Here is a 17,670-nt window from a genome sequence, read left to right as displayed (position 1 = left end):
GTTCCCAGTTCATGCCTCTCATGAGTTCTGAGGAATAGAGCGTCTAAATTCCTCTTCAAAAGCCAGCAAACTTCACTGCAGGGGAAAACCAGCTTTGTAGAGTCTGGGTACTTAGGGTGCAGGAATTGGGATGTTTTCACACTGTGACTGGTGAGGGTGGAGGGGGCCGAGCCAGTGAGCTGGGGTCCATCTTAGGGCTTTTGTGCAGGTTGCATCTCAAAGACACAACTGCCCCGACTGGTGTGGAGGGGTAAAAGGAGCTGTCTTGCCCGAGGGCGGCTTGGCAACAGGCATTAACGGCATAAGGATGGATGTGCCTTCTTTTGACCCAGCAATTCCCACTTTAGGAATGTACCTTAAGGACAATGACTGGAGAAATAAGTAAATCTGTAGTTTCAAGGATGCTCTTCACAGAATTGTCAGTAACAGTGGAAGAAAAAAAAAAAAGAGGAAACAACCCAAGTGTTGTTTAGAACAGCAGACCACTTATAACACTGGGTACATCCAGGAGAAAGTATGTAGCTTTTAAGACGAATGATAAGAGCGTTGATTTATTAGAATGGAAAAATAATAAGTATTTAAAAATTTAAAAAATGTGCATAGTATAAATTAACTATAAAATGATTGATTGATTGATTTCTAGGCAATATATAGAAACAAGACTGGAAAAACAGACATGAACATATTAACACTGATTTCTCAAGGTAGCATTTCCTCTCCTCTCTTTTTAATTTTTCTTCTCAATGTCATCTACTTATTTTTCTAAAATTAACACACATGATGTATGTCATTAAAAAAAAGGCATCTCAAATGTTCACAAGAGCAGTACCCTTGGTGGTGACGAACCCTTGTGCTATTGGCCAGCACAGTCTAGAGGAGAAGGGACCTCATTCCAAGGTCAACGAGGAAGGGGAAACGGGGACATAAATCATCCAAATGCATTTCAGGAGGTAGAAGAGCCAAGCAGGTGCTGTCTTTGCAGACTCCTTCTACTTAGCACCAGCTCTGCATCCCCTTCCCATCACCAACACACACACACACACACACACACACACACACACACACACACACCACATTAAACAGCTATAGCACATGCCTGGGAAGACACTCTGCTTGGGGGAAACGAATGCAGAGGGCTTGGCCAGGCAGCCGACCTCGGGCAGAGGCAGAAGAGCACAACGAAAACCAGCCTCCCACTTCTCGCAAAATGATTTTGTCATCCCCATTTCACAGATGGGGAAATGGAGGCCAAATAAGTTACAATAAAAGAAAGCTCTGGGATTGGACCCTGGTCTGTCTGATCCCAAAGCTCGTGCAGTGCCTTTCACCAGCTCCAAACTGGGTATGGTACTACGTACCAGGTATTACTTACTGTGCCTTTTCCTTGGAACCTCAAGATCTGTTCTCACCCCACCCCCATGCAGACCTAGCTATCGGGTAGCCTCTGGGAATCTCTGAGTTGCCACCTGAGATGAAAGCTTTGAGGTTTTACCTTGACTCACAGAAACAGGCACATCATGCAAATACTGAGAAATCTTATCCTATAGAGTCAGGATTCTAAAGTTAGCATTGAAGGCAAGATTTGCAAAGGGTCAAAGTTACATGTAAAAAGCTCTTTGCTTGCCTACCACGTTCATCTTCCATAGAGACATTCCACACACTAGAGTCTAAGGAAGAAATGAGCGTCTGCGTGTTTGCATCTGGATCTTCAGACGTTCTGCTTTGAAGACAGTTATGAGAACCAGCGGTGCTGGGACCACGATGCAGCCGTGTGGTCATCCGTGCTCACAGGGAGATCGTATTCTGTTTAATGTTAAACTTTGCAATGGCAGTATATGCTCATAGGTGTGTTTGTTGCTGGGATTAAACAAACTCATTTATAATAGGGGTTAGAAAATGTTTGCTGGATTTGAAAATCTATTACGCTTATTCTGAGCCACATACACACTGTCCTTTGAAAGGCTTCAGAGAAGTTGGCCACCTGCCCAGCAGCTACCCTCCCTGTGTCCTTGGGCACTGGCCTCATCTCACCACCGTGTGTCATGTGACTCCACTGTGTCTGCTTTTTGCAGCTACAATTTGCTGATGACCCGACACTCACTCTGGAGCTGAGGGCTTCGAGCTGGTGATCCTTTTCTTTGTTCTCACTTTTCAGTTGATTCACCTCCTGTTGTAGTTGTTGAACTTGACCATCCTTTACTAACACGTCTCTTTGCAAAGATGACACCATCTCTGTAAAAGAACCAAACCAAAACAAAACAAAAGACTCATGGAGGTCGAAGAGGCAGGAAGGATTATTGGCAACACCATGGCTGTCAGCCAATGTTCGGACAAGACCTTCCAAGCCTGGGCCACCACCGGTGCCCGCCTAGAAATGGGGAGGCTTTTTGCAAGGGTCCCAGAGCAGGAATGGGAATGAGAGCAAAGTTCACGGAACAGGGTTTGAGGCTTCAGTGAGAATGAGGGGCGGTCAGCATCAGCGAGAGGAGAAGCCTTTGGGGGCCTCTTGTGGGCACAGGCCAGGCAAAGCCGGGAGGAGAGGCCACACCATGGGCCTGGGGAACAAAGGCCCAGCACAGGGAAGGTCCAGGAATTCTTCTCCAGAGGCCAGGAGACGGACGTTTGGCAGAGGGCACTGCTGGACACTATTGATGGGGTGGGTGGTTGGTTTCTCAGTCCTCTGAGTTTGGACCCCTCTCTACCACTTATTAGCTTGGTGGTCTTGGACAAGCTATTTCACCTCCCACTGTCTGTCCCACACAGAGTTATTGTAAGGGTCAAATGAGACGGTATGCCCCAAGAACACAAAGTGGCTAAATTATGTTTGTTACATGGCGCCTATTATTTTTCTCAGCAGCCAGCTTCCAAAATGGCCCCAATGATCCCTACCACCTAGAATTCATGCCCTGTGTAGCCCCTCCCACCCTGAATAGGGCTGCCATGGGTAACCAATATGATACTGTGGAAATGACGGACTGTTTCCTCTCAGGCTGGGTCATAAAAGACACTGTGGCCTCCTCTTTGCTCTCTCTCCAATCACTCACTCTGGGGGAAGCCAACTGCTGTGTCGTGACGACACTCAAGCAGCCCTAGAGAGAAGCATGTGTGCTGAGGGACTAAGGCCTCCAGCCAATAGCCACATGAGCAGCCATTCTGAAGGGGGATCCTCCGGCTCCCCCCGAGGCTTTAGATGACATGACTGATGCCCCAGCCGACATCTTGCCTGCAACTCATGAGAACTAAGTCACCCCCCCCCTCAAATTCCTGAACTACAGAAACTGGAGGAGATAATAAATATTGGTTGGGGTTTTATCCATTACATTTTGGGGTAACTTGTTATGCAGCAATAGATAACTACTCCATTACTGTAGTATCATTTTTTTAACATCTTTATTGGAGTATAATTGCTTTACAATGGTGTTTTAGTTTCTGCTTTATAACCAAGTGAATCAGTTATGCATATACATATCTCCCCATATCTCTTCCCTCTTGCATTGTAGTATCATTTTGAATAAAAGTGGGAAGAAGGGTGCATAAATGCAGTGGTATTGGGTTATCTCCTACGGTTCTTTTCTTGAAAGAACATCAGGCCCAGGTTTAGTGGTAGGTATCAATCAAGAATGTCTATGAAATAAAGCACAAAATGGTCCAGAATTTCATTTTAAAAATGAGCTTTGCCTCCAGGACACAGTTCAGTTAGTTGGAAATCCCTCTGGGGCTTGCCACACTTTGAGTGGGTCCAGCCCATCTCAAGCGTTATCCCAACCCAGGCCTGTCCGACTCCCTGATCGGAGAAGGTGGGATCTGAGACAGGCTTGATGCTTGGATGAGGTTTCACTGGCCGACATACGGGAGGAAGGTGAGGACCAGCGAGTTCATCCTTCCATTCCTGGTGCCCAGAACAGCACCTAGCCTGGGGGAGGTGCTCAGAAAATATCTGAGGACACCCCAAGTGAGGGGGGAGCATAAGCAGAGACCTGGGGGCAGCAGGGGGTGGGTGTGGGTGTGATTAAGTTGCAGAGTGAGGCAGAAGAAAAGCACAGATTCATACAGAGATGGGGATTCACGTGCGACTCAATGCTATGCCTGGCTTCTACAGCTGTGGGCATGTTTCCTGCTACGCACTGGCTGCTTTCAGAGTGATGTGCCCCTCCGAGGCTCACTGCCTCCTCCCTGTCACCTGCTTCTCTCTCTCCCCTTGTCTGTGAGTGGCCCCATCCTCTTCAGGTCTCTAGACATGTCAGTTTCTGCTTAAAAACCTCCACTGGATTCCCAACACCCTTGGAATAAAAACCCAGACCCCCCCGACCCTGCCCAGCCCCACAATCCCCTGTTCACTCCACGCAGGCTCGCTTGCCCTTGGCTTGTCCTTGCCCACCTGAAACACGTCCTCTCTAAAAGAAGGACATAGCCTTGGAGGATACAACATAAAGTGGTTAGAATCAGCTAGGTCCAAGGGGGCGTAAGATTCGGCTTCCAGGGGAACTTGAGCCTCATTACAGGCTCATTGTAATACATGAGCGAAATGACACACGCACCAGCACCAGGACAGTTCGGAGGCTGACCATAAAGGTCAAAAAGAGGGTGGTGGGGCTTCCCTGGTGGCGCGGTTGCTGAGAGTCCGCCTGCCGATGCAGGGGACACGGGTTCGTGCCCCGGTCCGGGAAGATCCCACATGCCGTGGAGCGGCTGGGCCAGTGAGCCATGGCCGCTGAGCCTGCACGTCCGGAGCCTGTGCTCCGCAATGGGAGAGGCCACAACTGTGAGAGGCTCGCGTACAGGAAAAAAAAAAAAAAAAAGTGGGTGGTGGCCCAATTCCTGGAAATCCCCGCCTCTTCCCCAAAATATTAGAGTTGTCCCAATCCTCCCACTCATTAGCCTATAAAATTACCCAGCCCATAAAAACTAACCGCCCCATATTTGGGGGTCTCTAGCCTTCTGAGATGGCCCACACTCTCTGTCTGTGGAGTGTGTTTCTCTCTAAAGAAATCCACTTCTTACTTTGTCTCTCACTGAATTCTTTCTGCATGAGACATAAAGAACCTGAGCTTTATTAAGTCCCGAGACCAGATGCGTGATCTCGATTAAAAGATAGTGGGTTCTGAGTGGGTTCGAGTCCCAGCCCACGGGTTCAAGTCCCACCTGAGTTCCATGGTTGCACACCCACTAAGCTGGTCTCCCTTGGCCTCCCCCCTTGAAGCGCTGGCCACCACGACACACAGTTTATTTTCTCCACAGCAGCACTGCTCTCTGAAGTGGGCTTGTTTATTCATCCCTTTACTTTTATTGTCTGTCAACCCCTCCCAAATCTGTGAGTACAGGAATCTGACTGTCTTGCTTGGCTCTCCCTCCCCGGAGCCTGGAACGGGGCCTGACACCTAGTAGGAGCTCAAGAAACATGTGGAAGCAATGAAGGAATCCAGGGAATCAAAGCTCAGCCACAGCTGTGCGTTGGCTGCCCCTCTCCCAACCCAAGCCCTTTATCAGGGAACCACCTCTGATCAAATTAGAAAATGGTTTCCCTTGTGCCCAAGTGCACTCGGCTGAAATGGGTGAGACCATGGGTGCCTTAAAGGAGTGACCCCAGTTTGTCCACGCTCTAGTTTGCACTCAGGCTGCTTTGTGGAACCACCCAAGCCACAAGGCGACCTGTGTTCTCCCTGGTGGGGCCAGTGCTCAGGAGACCTTGTAGCCAAGAGATACCATTCTCTCAAATATTTACCAGGCCCTGCCCTCGGAACTGGGTGGCAAGAAACCTCCACTGAGGGAGAACTCGAATGCACCGACACGGGTGATCCCTGAGGCTGCACCCAGGTCACGGGCACAGGTGTGCTGGTTGACTGGTGATGTCTGCAGCGGGAGGGCAGAAGCTCTGGGGCCTGAATGCAGAAGGGCCTCACCTGACGTGATGGCGGCCTCCCTCCTTAAGTTCTCGGCCTCGTGCTTCAGGGAGGTGATTTCTAAGTTTCTCTCAGACAGGGTCTGGCACAGCACCTGGTTGTAGCCTTGCTGTAGGGCACTGATCTGTGGAAGGAGGCAACACACCGTCAGAGGGGGCCAGCCAGGCCTGCAGGACACGCCGGTACTTCTCCAACATTGGGCAGAGTCGGGTTGATCTTGGATCGGGGTGTTGGGGAAACCAAGGTTTTCAGTTGTCACTAGTGGAAGGGGCAGGAGGGGGCCTGTTCCTTCAGTGACCACCATGTCATCGGTCCTCGAGACACAGACCTTATCTTTGTGGCCACCCAGGGGCTCGGGTGCTGCTGTCTTCCTATGACCTGTGGGTTTTCAGCCATAAATAGACCAGCTGTTGGTTCCAGATCATCCAGCACTGACTGGATGCACAGCAAAGTTCAAGAGCCGGGAGCAGGTTATGAAATGAATTCCCTCTAATGAGAATAGAGGGTAGTTTATACCTCACAGAACACTCCAGAGTTTACAAAGCCCGTTCACACATGCTACACTGATACTCGTCACAGCGTTGCTGAAGGCTGACGTTCCCATTAATGTGCCCATTTTGCAAGGGAGCCAGGTTGAGACTCAGAGAGGCGAGGCCCCCTGCTCGGGATCACGCGGCTGGTCAGACGTGGAGTCTGATTCAAACCCAGTCTTTAGTTGCCTGGTTCCTCCTTCCCAGGTGGCTCTAGGAATGAGCGTGAGAAGTTGGAGGCTGTAAAGCATGGCATGGACTCGGGAGCCGGACTGTGGCCTTCAAGTCCTGCCTCTGCCAGTTAACGGGCTTTGTGAACACAAGGAGGACACCATATTCGGTTTCCTTTTGTTCAGTCTGTACGCGGGGTGATGGTAGTCCCAACCTGATAGGATTGTTAGCAGTATTTTAATAAGTTAACATGTGTACAGGTGCTCAGATCATGCTTGGCACACGGCACAGGGGGATGAGCTATGACGGTCCTCTCCTCTGACTACCCACGGGGTGTTTTTTAGTTTTGTTTTGGGGTTTTTGTGTGGTTTTTTTGCGGTACGCGGGCCTCTCACAGTTGTGGCCTCTCCCATTGCGGAGCACAGGCTTCGGACGGGCATGCTCAGTGGCCATGGCTCACGGGCAGAGCCGCTCCGCGGCATGTGGGATCTTCCCGGACCGGGGCCCGAACCCGTGTCCCCTGCATCGGCAGGCGGACTCTCAACCACTGCGCCACCAGGGAAGCCCCTATCCATTCATCTCTTGATGACACTTAGGTTGCTTCCATATCTTGGTAATTGCAAATAATGATGCTCTGAACATTGGGGTGCATGTATCTTTTCAAATACATGTTTTTGAAAACACGTGTTTTTGTTTTTTTCGGATTTATACCCAGGAGTTGAGTTTCGAGGTCATATGGTAGTTCTATTTTTAGTTTTCTGAGAACCCTCCATACTGTTTTCCACAGTGGCTGTGCCAGTTTACATTCCTACCAACACTGTACCAGGGTTCCATTTTCTCTAAACATTGTAAATTTTCTTCCTAGGGGTAATTGAGATGGTAGTTCAATAATAACATAAGATCAGGTGAAGTCTAAAGAAATTTTAGAAAACCTGGATAAAGTAAGAAAACATCTGTTCTCTGGCATCTGAATGTTAGAGAGACACCAAGACATGTGGGCCAAGTTCTGGAGAGAAGGGAAACACAGATGCAAGCTTGACATTTGGTGCAGCTTTTCTCCTTGGGGCATTTGCTGATTCAAATCTTACAGCCTAGGAGCTGAAAAGCCAAGGAGTTCAAAAGACTCTAACCACAGAAGCTGCTGGCATCCCTTGACTTGTAGGTGCAGCACTCTAGTCCTGCCTCTGTGGTCACTGCCTCCGCCTCTTCTTTGTATATAATCTCCTCCTGTCTCTCACTTATAAGTACACTTACAGATGGCACTTAGGGCGAGGATAGTCTCAACTCAAAATCCTTATATCCGCAAAACTTTACCTTGTAAGGTAACATTCTCAGGTCCCAGGGATTAGAGCCTGAGATCTTTGGGGCCACCAGTCAGCCCACTGTAAGCCCTAAACGTCTTCTCTCCTGAGGAAGGTCTAGGCTGGGCAGAAACCCCGACAGACATCTACCAGAGGCCAGATTGAGAGCCCTTTTAGAAGGTCAATTCTCAGCTCATTTGGAACCTTGCTATTGCCTTTTTTTCTTCTTTTCTTTTCGGTACGTGGGTCTCTCACTGTTGCGGCCTCTACTGCTGCGGAGCACAGGCTCTGGACGGACAGGCTCAGCAGCCATGGCTCACGGGCCCAGCCGCTCGGTGGCATGTGGGATCCTCCCGGACCGGAGCACGAACCCGTGTCCCCTGCACTGGCAGGCAGACTCTCAACCACCGCCACCAAGGAAGCCCTGCCCTTTCTTTTTTCCTCCTGTTTGTCCTCAACAGGGGGAAGCATTAAGAGTAAATGAGGGGCTTCCCTGGTGGTGCAGTGGTTAAGAATCCGCCTGCCAATGCAGGGGACACAGGCTCGAGCCCTGGTCCAGGAAGATCCCACATGCCGCGGAGCAACTAAGCCCGTGCCCCACAACTACTGAGCCTGCGTTCTTGAGCCTGCGAGCCACAACTACATTAGATATCCTTGACTTATTACACTCTATGCCCATTACTATTTTCACCACCTCCCTCGTAATGCTTGAACCTTGGCTATGACCCATTGTCACCTCTGGACAAATAGTTTCTGCTCTATTTTCTGTCTTCCGTCCTTCTGGGCCACTTCTATCTACCATCATTACCCAAAGAACTGACTTTACAGATTCTATATGCCAGTGTGTAAGACTTGCAGTGTTTTAAGAAGTATCCCAACTTCATGATGGTGATTTGGGGTCATTACTAAAGCACTCGGGATCATACATATTCTTTTAAGGTAGTTTTACAGGACAACGCACATTGGTATTTTTCTCCTATTAACAGAGTAGGAAATTGTGGGTTGATGTGCAGTTATTTCGATTAAGAAAGCAAGATATGAACACTGCTTCTTTGCTGGGGTACTTGGCACTGCTCTTTCTCGTGCTGGGACATAGTTTGCGCCTTTACAGCCTTGCATCTAGGCGTACTGATCAGACTAATGTTTGGCTTTATTGGATACGTTGACCAGTCTGATTGATATTCTGGTACATACAGGGTACTTGGTCATGGTTGCTCACCTCTGAACCTCAGCTTCATCACCTGCAAAGTGCAACTAATAGCATATCCGCTTTGTGGGGTTTTTAGGGATTTGGCAAGCGTCATAGTGCCTGGGACATGCTAGAGACTCAGGTGATGCAGTAATTACTCAAATGTGCATTTTCAGTGGATCCTTCCCACCTGGACAGGGTGACTTAACATAACAGCCTTGGGAGAGTAAGAGCAGGAAAAACAGCAAGGGCAGCGTGGGCCAAGGGAAGGAGGTGAGAACTGACATGCAGGGAGCCCTCTTGCTGGTATCACCAGAGGGCCCATAGTGAGCCAGGATGTGGGGAGAGACTGGCCGCTCAGTAAGACCAGGCCAAGAAAGGCCGTGTGAGGGGGCTTAGCTTTTACCTTGTGGTAGAGGCCATCCAAAGGAGAAAGTGGAAGATGGGTAGGTATAGACTTCTCCCTTAGGAATTGTCCTCAGGGTCTGTTTATCTCCTGGCAGGGTGCGTTCAACGAGTTGGCCGCTCCAGCACATTCTAGAGAGGACTGGCCAGGTCTGACCTTCTGGAGATACAGCCCTGACCTCCTGGCCACCTCACTGAGGAGAGGGCTCATGGGGGAATCAGCTTCACTCTGCATCTGTCCACCAGTCCTGCACCCTGGACTCCAGGACCACTCACTTGCAAGAGGCACATCCAGCTGCCAGAGGAAGTGACATTTCCTGACTCATCTGGCTAAGAATGAGCAGAGTATCGCTGACCACTCCAGGGGAGTAGATGCCACAGAAGATCAGGATGCGGACAAGCCACAGAAGATCAGAAGGAACAAAGGTCAGTCCACGTGGGAGTTCACATGGGTGCCTCACAGTCCCCAACAGGCCCTCGAGTTTCCCTTCCAGCCCAACACACACTCCACCTGCCCACAGTCACCTGTGCCACCATCACAGAGCCCCACAGAGCTCCAAACATCCTCAAACACACAAACTCCCTACTTATAAGCAAATGCCTGACTGTGTGCCCAGAACCCTCCTGCTCCAATATACATGCACTACAAACTCCAATAAAACCACAGCCAGTCTTGAATACAAAAACACACCCCCAACGGCCCCTGGTAATCAAACACCTAAATCCTCATACCCCACAAAAATCCACCCAACCCCATATAACCCCTCAATGCAAACACACAAACCCTTCAACAAGAGCCAAATATATTCAAACCAAACTCACATACTTCTTAATAGAAGACACAACCCCCCAAATCCAAATAGAACACATACAGTCCGCACACAGCTGTCAACATCCACGTATGTACAATGCCTCAGAAGCTGAGACAAACACAAAATACCATTAGAGAGACACAATGTTTCCAACCTTCTCCTATATACTCCCCCCAGAACACATCATGACCTCACACCCCCAATACAAACATACACCCATCTCCCTCTTGAGATACTATAAACAGCCTCTGTCACATCCCCTGATTATACACACACAGCTAGCAGCCCCAATTTACACTGACAACCCCAATCTCTGCAAATTCCTCCACATCAAAAGTACACTCCCTGGACTCTTACCCTACAGGATGAGCATGTGTATAACCCCTGCACTCTGCATACACACAGATCCAACACACAAAGCATTAAAATGCACACCCCTACCTCTTCTCAAATGCCTGCACACATAGCCTCAAAACACCCAGAAGCAGCCCACCACCCAGCCACACCATGCTACACCAACCGTACACTCACAAAGGCACTCACGCCCCTCATCTCTCCCCAGATCACACATACACAGTCTCTACACAGCTTTACTATTACCCCAAACCATCCTATGCCCTAAACATACATCCAAGAGTTCCCCACACAGCCCTAACCGATGACAGAGGCAGCTGTACCAGGGGCATCACGGTACCCTGAACGGGCAAATGCCGCTGAGGTAAGTGCCTCCTATGTTGCTGCATTTCTTGCTGCTGTTGCAAATCATCCCTTGACCCCACCCAGGCTGACTGGGACACCCTAAACAGGAAGTGGCAGCATAGGAGTCAGGAAGAGGAAACTCCATTCCAGGTGCTCCCTGTCACCATCCATTGCACCAAAACATCAGATGACCAGCATGAACAAGAAACAGAGACATGTAACTATACCATGGTTGAAAGGCAAATTTTTCTAGAAAACATTTGTCCAAGGGAAGGGCGAGAAGGGTGCTCTCCCTAATTCTAAAGCCACGCGGTTACGATTCAAAGAAACGGCAGATACAGTCCAACAGGCGTGGGGCTGCATCCATGTTGTATCTGGATATGAAAAAGATAATTTTTCGGAAGCCCCAAATCTCGCTTCCCAGTAAAGGCACATGGGCCCCGCTGCCCCATTGGCCAGGAACCCAGCAGAGGACCCTTAAGGGATATAGGGACTTCTGGGACCCTTACTGATCTCCACCAAGGGGTGGTGCCATCACACAGCTCCATCCTTCATGAGATGACTAACAGACCTCCCTGTATTGGCAGCTCTGGAGATCGGGGGTCCCTAATGATGTCAACTTGAGACCGCCCAAGCACAAGTTAGAAATTTTTGCTCAGGCGCTGCAGACTCTTCAGGAGACTGGAGTGATGGGTAGCTGTCACCTCTCCGAATCCTCTACCCTGACCTCTGCCAACGCCTCTGCCTTAGGGACCTGGCAGATCCCTGGAGCGTGGCCCTCCTCTGGGACACTTGCCCATATACTTCTCTAATTTTCCTTGGGACACACATAAACAAATTTTCTTATGGCTCTCATTGACCACGGGAGCTCAAATTACAGTGCCTCCTGGGAACCCCTCCAATTATAAGCAAGGGCCACACTTTAGATTACAAGGCATAGTAGTCAGGGGAGTAGAAAGCATTCAACTTCCATTGAATGTCACTATTGAAACAATCTTTATTAAAAATCTTTTAGTGGTGGTAGCCCCTTTGGCCCTACCCTTTCCCATTACAGCTATGGATGCCTTGATGTACTGCAATGCCATTTGGAACAAACCCAAATTCCTGGCCTTCCTGGTGGAAGCTGAAACTGGGAGCCCATAAGACTGCCACCTAAGACAGTAAATATCTCCCAATAACATGTATGACAGGGGGCTGTGGGATTGCAGCCCATAATTCAGATTTTAGGAAAAGAAGAAGTCATTAAACACACCATTTCTCCTTTTCAATTTCCCCATTTGGCTGCTATTAAAGCCTGCTATTAATGAGTGGTGACTTATAATCAACTACTGAAATATAAGTGCTGATCCCCACTATTAAGGCTCCCATTTCCAACACTGTCCAGTTCATTAAGGATATCCAAAGGGCTCCAGGGAATTACTTTGCTGTGACAATCTAGCTATTATGTTCTATTCAGTACCAGTTATTAAGGAGTCCCAGCTGCAGTCTACTTTTACTTCAGAAGGCACCCAGTATGTTTTAACCTGTCTGCCTACTGGCTAGCTTAACAGCCCAGCTATTGCCCACAGTCTTTGCTGAGAAGACCTGGGGTCCCCTTGCACCGTCTGGCACTATACTGAGGTTCTAATCCAGAGCCCCTCAGGAGACTGGTGCACAAGGCCCTAATATGGTTGGTGACCCATCTATAACATACAGGTATGCTATTTATTGCCCCACATAAAATTCAAGGGCTGTCTACAACTATTAAATTTCTGAGGGCCTCCCTGGTGGCGCAGTGGTTGAGAGTCCGCCTGCCGATGCAGGGGATACGGGTTCGTGCCCCGGTCTGGGAGGATCCCATATGCCGCGGAGCGGCTGGGCCCGTGAGCCATGGCCGCTGAGCCTGTGCGTCCGGAGCCTGTGCTCCGCAGGGGGAGAGGCCACAACAGTGAGAGGCCCGCGTACAGCAAAAAAAAAAAAAAAAAAAAAAAATTTCTGGGCATTAACTGATCCTCTAAAAGCCAGGAAATTCCTTTTGCAGCTAAACCTCAGCTGTTAACTATTCAGCCCCCCAACACACTATAGCAAGCCCAACACATCTTACTTAGGTCTCTCCACACTTTGGAGGCAACGAATACCACACTTGTCCATCATTCTTAGACCCATTTATGCAGCCACGTACAAACCCTCCATAGTTTACTGGCCAAGAGCTAAACAATAAGCTTTATAGCAGGCACAAAGCTCAATTAGTCAAGCCCTCCCACTGGTTCCCCCTGGCTGCTCCTTCTGGGCTGAGAATGGACTATGTGTCCCGGACCCTTTGGACTAACACAGCTCCTCCTAGCTGCCTGTGGGCTTCTGCACCAGACGGCTGCTCTCTACACCACTACACCCCCTCAGAACCGATTTGGGAACTGGTTCCTTGGTTTTGGTCTTGGTTTTGTGTGCACTGATGCCAGACTTTGTTTGCGTCTTTTGCGTTTGGGTGTACAAAATGGGAAATACTCCATCAACCCTGAAGGAGAGCCCTTTGGGTGGGGCCTATAGTAGATAAATGGGTGTAACATAGCCCTGAGCCTATGACTAAGAAAGACATGTATACTATTGTAATAGGGTGTGGACCCAAAATATAGGATCACAAGGGCGGTAGCCCCTAAATGGCTCACTCAATTTTTATAGGATCTCGCAGTCAGAAGTGTTTTGCAAAACAGCAAGCTGCACCCGCAGTTGTTCCACCTGCCCACCCTCCCCCCATGCCGCCATCATATTCACCACCTCCTGTTTCCCCTACCCACGGGGATCAAATAGAAGTTTCTGTGTTAACCCCCAGGGGACAGGAGCCTGATTTAGTATCACCATCTAAGACTCCACAAGCCACCCAATTTGGACTGGGAGCCACATCCACAGCAGGGCAAGTTCCCTTGTGCGGACATCCTATAAGAGGCCAGGGGACTCCCTTGGCCTTGAGGCGTCCGATTCTAATTTCCCCACAGGAGCCCCGGGGAACTTTGACAGTGGGGAACGAGTTGATTGACTCTCCAATAGATACCACTCCCCAAACCCTCCGTTTATCTTAAGAGGCTTGTAAATATTAAACAAAGGGGAAACAAAGTCATCCTAGGAAAAACTTGCCTGTATCTTTGAGATGCAAATGTCCTTTCTGGTCTTCTCAGGAACTCTCATCTCTGCCATCTTTCTAAAATGCACCCTTTTGAAAGAGGGTAAAGTAATTTAGAAACTGACTTATCAAGGATAAATAAAAAACCTAAGTGTCTTTTCTGTAAAAATTCAGCCATCTAGACAAGTGAGTTGGATTTGTTCCATCTGCCAGAAACCTAATTTGAATCCAACCTCTTTTTGTAAACTGATGGGCTTCACATGGCTGTACCTGACTCAGTGCTGAAATTCTGAAATGACAACCATGACGTCTCTGTATGTTTGTGTCCTTGTATGTGTCTTTGTCTTTGGATAACATTGCTGAGGTTGATTTGTGGATGAGCTCTATTTAATTGGCTTAAAGAAAAGTAAGCACTTACACACCAAACTATTCTAAATACAAGAGAAACTGAGCTAAATGAGCTTCAGGTTCATGTGAACTGGGAAATATTCAGTATTAATTAAGACCTGGTATTAACGTTCGTTTGTTGATCTAATTAATATAGACATGCTGTTAGAGTCATCAACATTAAGTATAATACTTTTATTGTGCCTAGGTTTAATATAAGCTAAATAAAATCTTGTTATATCTGTTGCAAATTTGTCAGCAAGGAAATAACTTGATGTGAAGAAACTTTTAAGGAAAGAAAATGCAAATGAGGTAAGAGCTTTAGGTGAACTTTTTAAAATACTTATCTTTTAGGAAGGTCTATCTAAAATTAATCTCTCCACATATTTGACCACTTGAAAGTCAGAATTGTGCTAAAGTAAGTGACAGAAGGTTTATGGAAAGTGGACCCTGAAAAAAAGAGTTCTGTACGTGGTCAGGACTAAGTTTAAAATAAGTTTAATTGGGTAAATAAATACATTTTAAAAGTAAGCTGGTGCACAACTTGAATTTCGCTTTTCTCTCTGTTAAGAAGACAAGGTTTCTTAAGATTTTGGACTGCCTTTGATACCAGATTTTAAGTTTTTCTACCTTTTAAGAGATCTGTTCTGTACTTGCTTTTGAAATCTTTTATTGTTACTTTGGCTAAGTGAATAACTATTGTTTCACAGTGACATGGCATCCTATCTGTTTTAAACCCTTTTCTTATTTTTTTGACAAAACTTCCCAACTCAAATTATAATGAAGTTCCTTTGACCTCTAGCTAACTTTGGGGTGCTTCAAAGGGCCCCTGAAACACCCCAAAGAGAGATATTAACTAATTATGTTGAATGACACGGAAAGTGTTGTCAAATAAGCAATAAATCTTCTTAGGTTCTATTGTATGCCAAATGACACAGGTATTCTACAGATTATATGGAGTTCCTAAAATTTGGTATGTCCTGGTAAAACGTTACCAGTCAGAATTCTCTTTATTAGCTGAAAGTGTTGCATGTCACCGCAGTAACCACGTTACTTTCTCAATTGCACTGTAATCAGATTTACACGTGCCTTCTTAAGTCTTTCACCATTGTACACAGTCATGGTTTCACTCTGATGCCTTTGCAAAAATGCTTCCTCTTCAAGAAGGTTTATAGAAAGGACCTTTGGATAAATACAAGTTTCTGATTTTCAAACCATAAAGGTGAACTGGGTAAGAACTTGAAGAATTCTAATGGGAAACCTGATGGCTTCATAAAGCTGTTAACAAAAACGATTAGTTGCACATGCCTGGGTAAAAGGGTTATAATTTTGGTTATAATTTTGGTTATAATTATGGTTATAATTTTTATGGTTTCTATCTGAAAAATGACTGTTTTCAATCTGTGTTTTCCAGGTGTAAGCAAAACGCTCCCCTTAAACTCATTATGATTTACAGTCATGTGTTAAATTATACCCTTGTAAGCAGAATTGAAACATTTATCTTTTTCTCTCTACCTGGGTGATCCTGCCAGTAGCATATGCTTGTCTCAAAGATTAAGCCATGCACGTCTAAGTCCGCACCGCTGGTACACTGAAACAGCGGATGGCTCACTAAATCAGTTAGGGTACCTCTGGTCGCTCGCTATTGCAATTGGATTACAAGTAGTTACACTGATCATTGTTCTTTGTTTCCAGATTGTTTGCTCTTTGTGTCTCCCTGCTGTACTGTGTCTTTGTTAACGTTACTAGCTGCATTACTTATATCCTGTCTACTCTATAAGATTGGTGTCTCTTACAGTACCCAGTATGGAACCAGGCCTCCAACAATACTTCAATGGCTAAACATCTTGAGGAAATAGACCACATTTATAACATGAAATCATTGTAATAGTGTGATTCTAGGTACAGGAGGAAGCAACAAGGGAAAATGTCTCCTGGATCATAATTAGATAGAGGATCCAGAAGATCTTTAATTAGCAATAGGGCCTAATCCAAAGACTAGCACCTGGAGTGGCATATCAAGAATTCTCCCCTGACCTGGGATGAGCCTCCCAGCGCCGTGGGACAAAATTTGATCCTGAAATGTCTCCCAAATATTGGTCAAAATCCTGACCAAGAGGAGAGGATCTGAGAAATGGAATATTTCCTGACACATCAGTCATTAGCGACTGCAGCCCCCCAACGTGAGCCGGTGAGCCCTGACGAAACTCAGGATGTGAGGATATAGGATACAGGCCCCGGACAGCTGAGGTACATATCAAATGAATGAGTTCAGTGAGCCCAGACTCTTGCATCTTCCTGTACATGGAAAAGCGCTGAATTCCTTAACTTGAGATGCTGCCTCCCAGGCTTGAAGCCCTCAAAATTCCCATCAAAGAGATCGTAACTCTCAACTTTTAGGCTGAGAATATTTTTTTAAGGCTACAGGTGTAAAGGACACACTTTCCAGAGAGGAACAAAAAAAACAAAAACCCAACGTTTGGAACACTGGCACCAATGGTGGACACTCCCGGAAAGATCCATCTGATGAAGCAATTAGAAGGGCCGTCACCCCCTTTTATCCACAAGACTGTGGAATGGACATTGACAGTAGGGAATTGTAACAGGGAAGAGCCATATCGGACTCCACATGGGATCTGTTCCTTTTACGGTAACCTTTGCCTTCTGCTGCTTTTGTTCACTAAAAGGATACTGTCTGTACCTGTACATAATGGCCTGCCTCGGGGAACCCTGTCCCTCTGTCTGAATGTTAAACCAAAGTGCCTTTGTTCAGGGAAACATATGGACTCCTTCCACCTGTGGATGGCTACAATTAAGAAGAAATTAACACATCTCCTCCCCGAGGCTGGCCATTCCAGGGGCTATTCGCAAAACTTATGGCCTTCTTACTTTACCTCCTCATCTCCTCCCCATCTCTGTATTATAAAAGAAACTGGCACCCAAACCCCGATAAGATGGTTATTTTGAGACTTTACTCTGCCATCTTCTCGGTCTGCTGGCTTTCTGAATAAAGTCATATTCCTTGCCTCAACACCTCATCTCCGATTTATGGCCTGTCGTGCGGCAAGCAGAGCAACCTTGGACTTGGTAACATCTTTACTCAGGACACGGTGTCACAAAATGGGACACTGTTTTCTGTTTGTTTGTTTTGTTTTTGTTTTGGGCCGCGCCATGTGGCT

At 47.3% G+C, this 17,670-nt stretch overlaps 1 protein-coding gene and 1 long non-coding RNA gene across 2 annotated transcripts in view; both read right to left on the bottom strand.

Annotated features, from left to right (window-relative positions):
- Positions 1-17,670, bottom strand: part of LOC309807977 (uncharacterized protein) — a gene marked incomplete at its 5' end in the record, with an annotated part of 300,370 nt that overhangs the window by 125,501 nt on the left and 157,199 nt on the right. The gene's annotated exons all lie outside the window — the stretch shown is intronic.
- LOC309807113 overlaps positions 1-17,670 on the bottom strand; it is an 84,537-nt gene that overhangs the window by 57,390 nt on the left and 9,477 nt on the right. The window contains exon 3 of the long non-coding RNA XR_014294513.1: positions 14,119-14,194. This is a non-coding gene — a long non-coding RNA (uncharacterized lncRNA). The remainder of the gene's footprint in view (positions 1-14,118; positions 14,195-17,670) is intronic.

This window comes from Mesoplodon mirus (genome assembly GCF_964341445.2).
Source record: "Mesoplodon mirus genome assembly, chromosome: 7".
NCBI classification, from domain to species: Eukaryota; Metazoa; Chordata; class Mammalia; order Artiodactyla; family Ziphiidae; genus Mesoplodon; species Mesoplodon mirus.
This window is presented reverse-complemented; position numbering and strand designations above follow the sequence as displayed.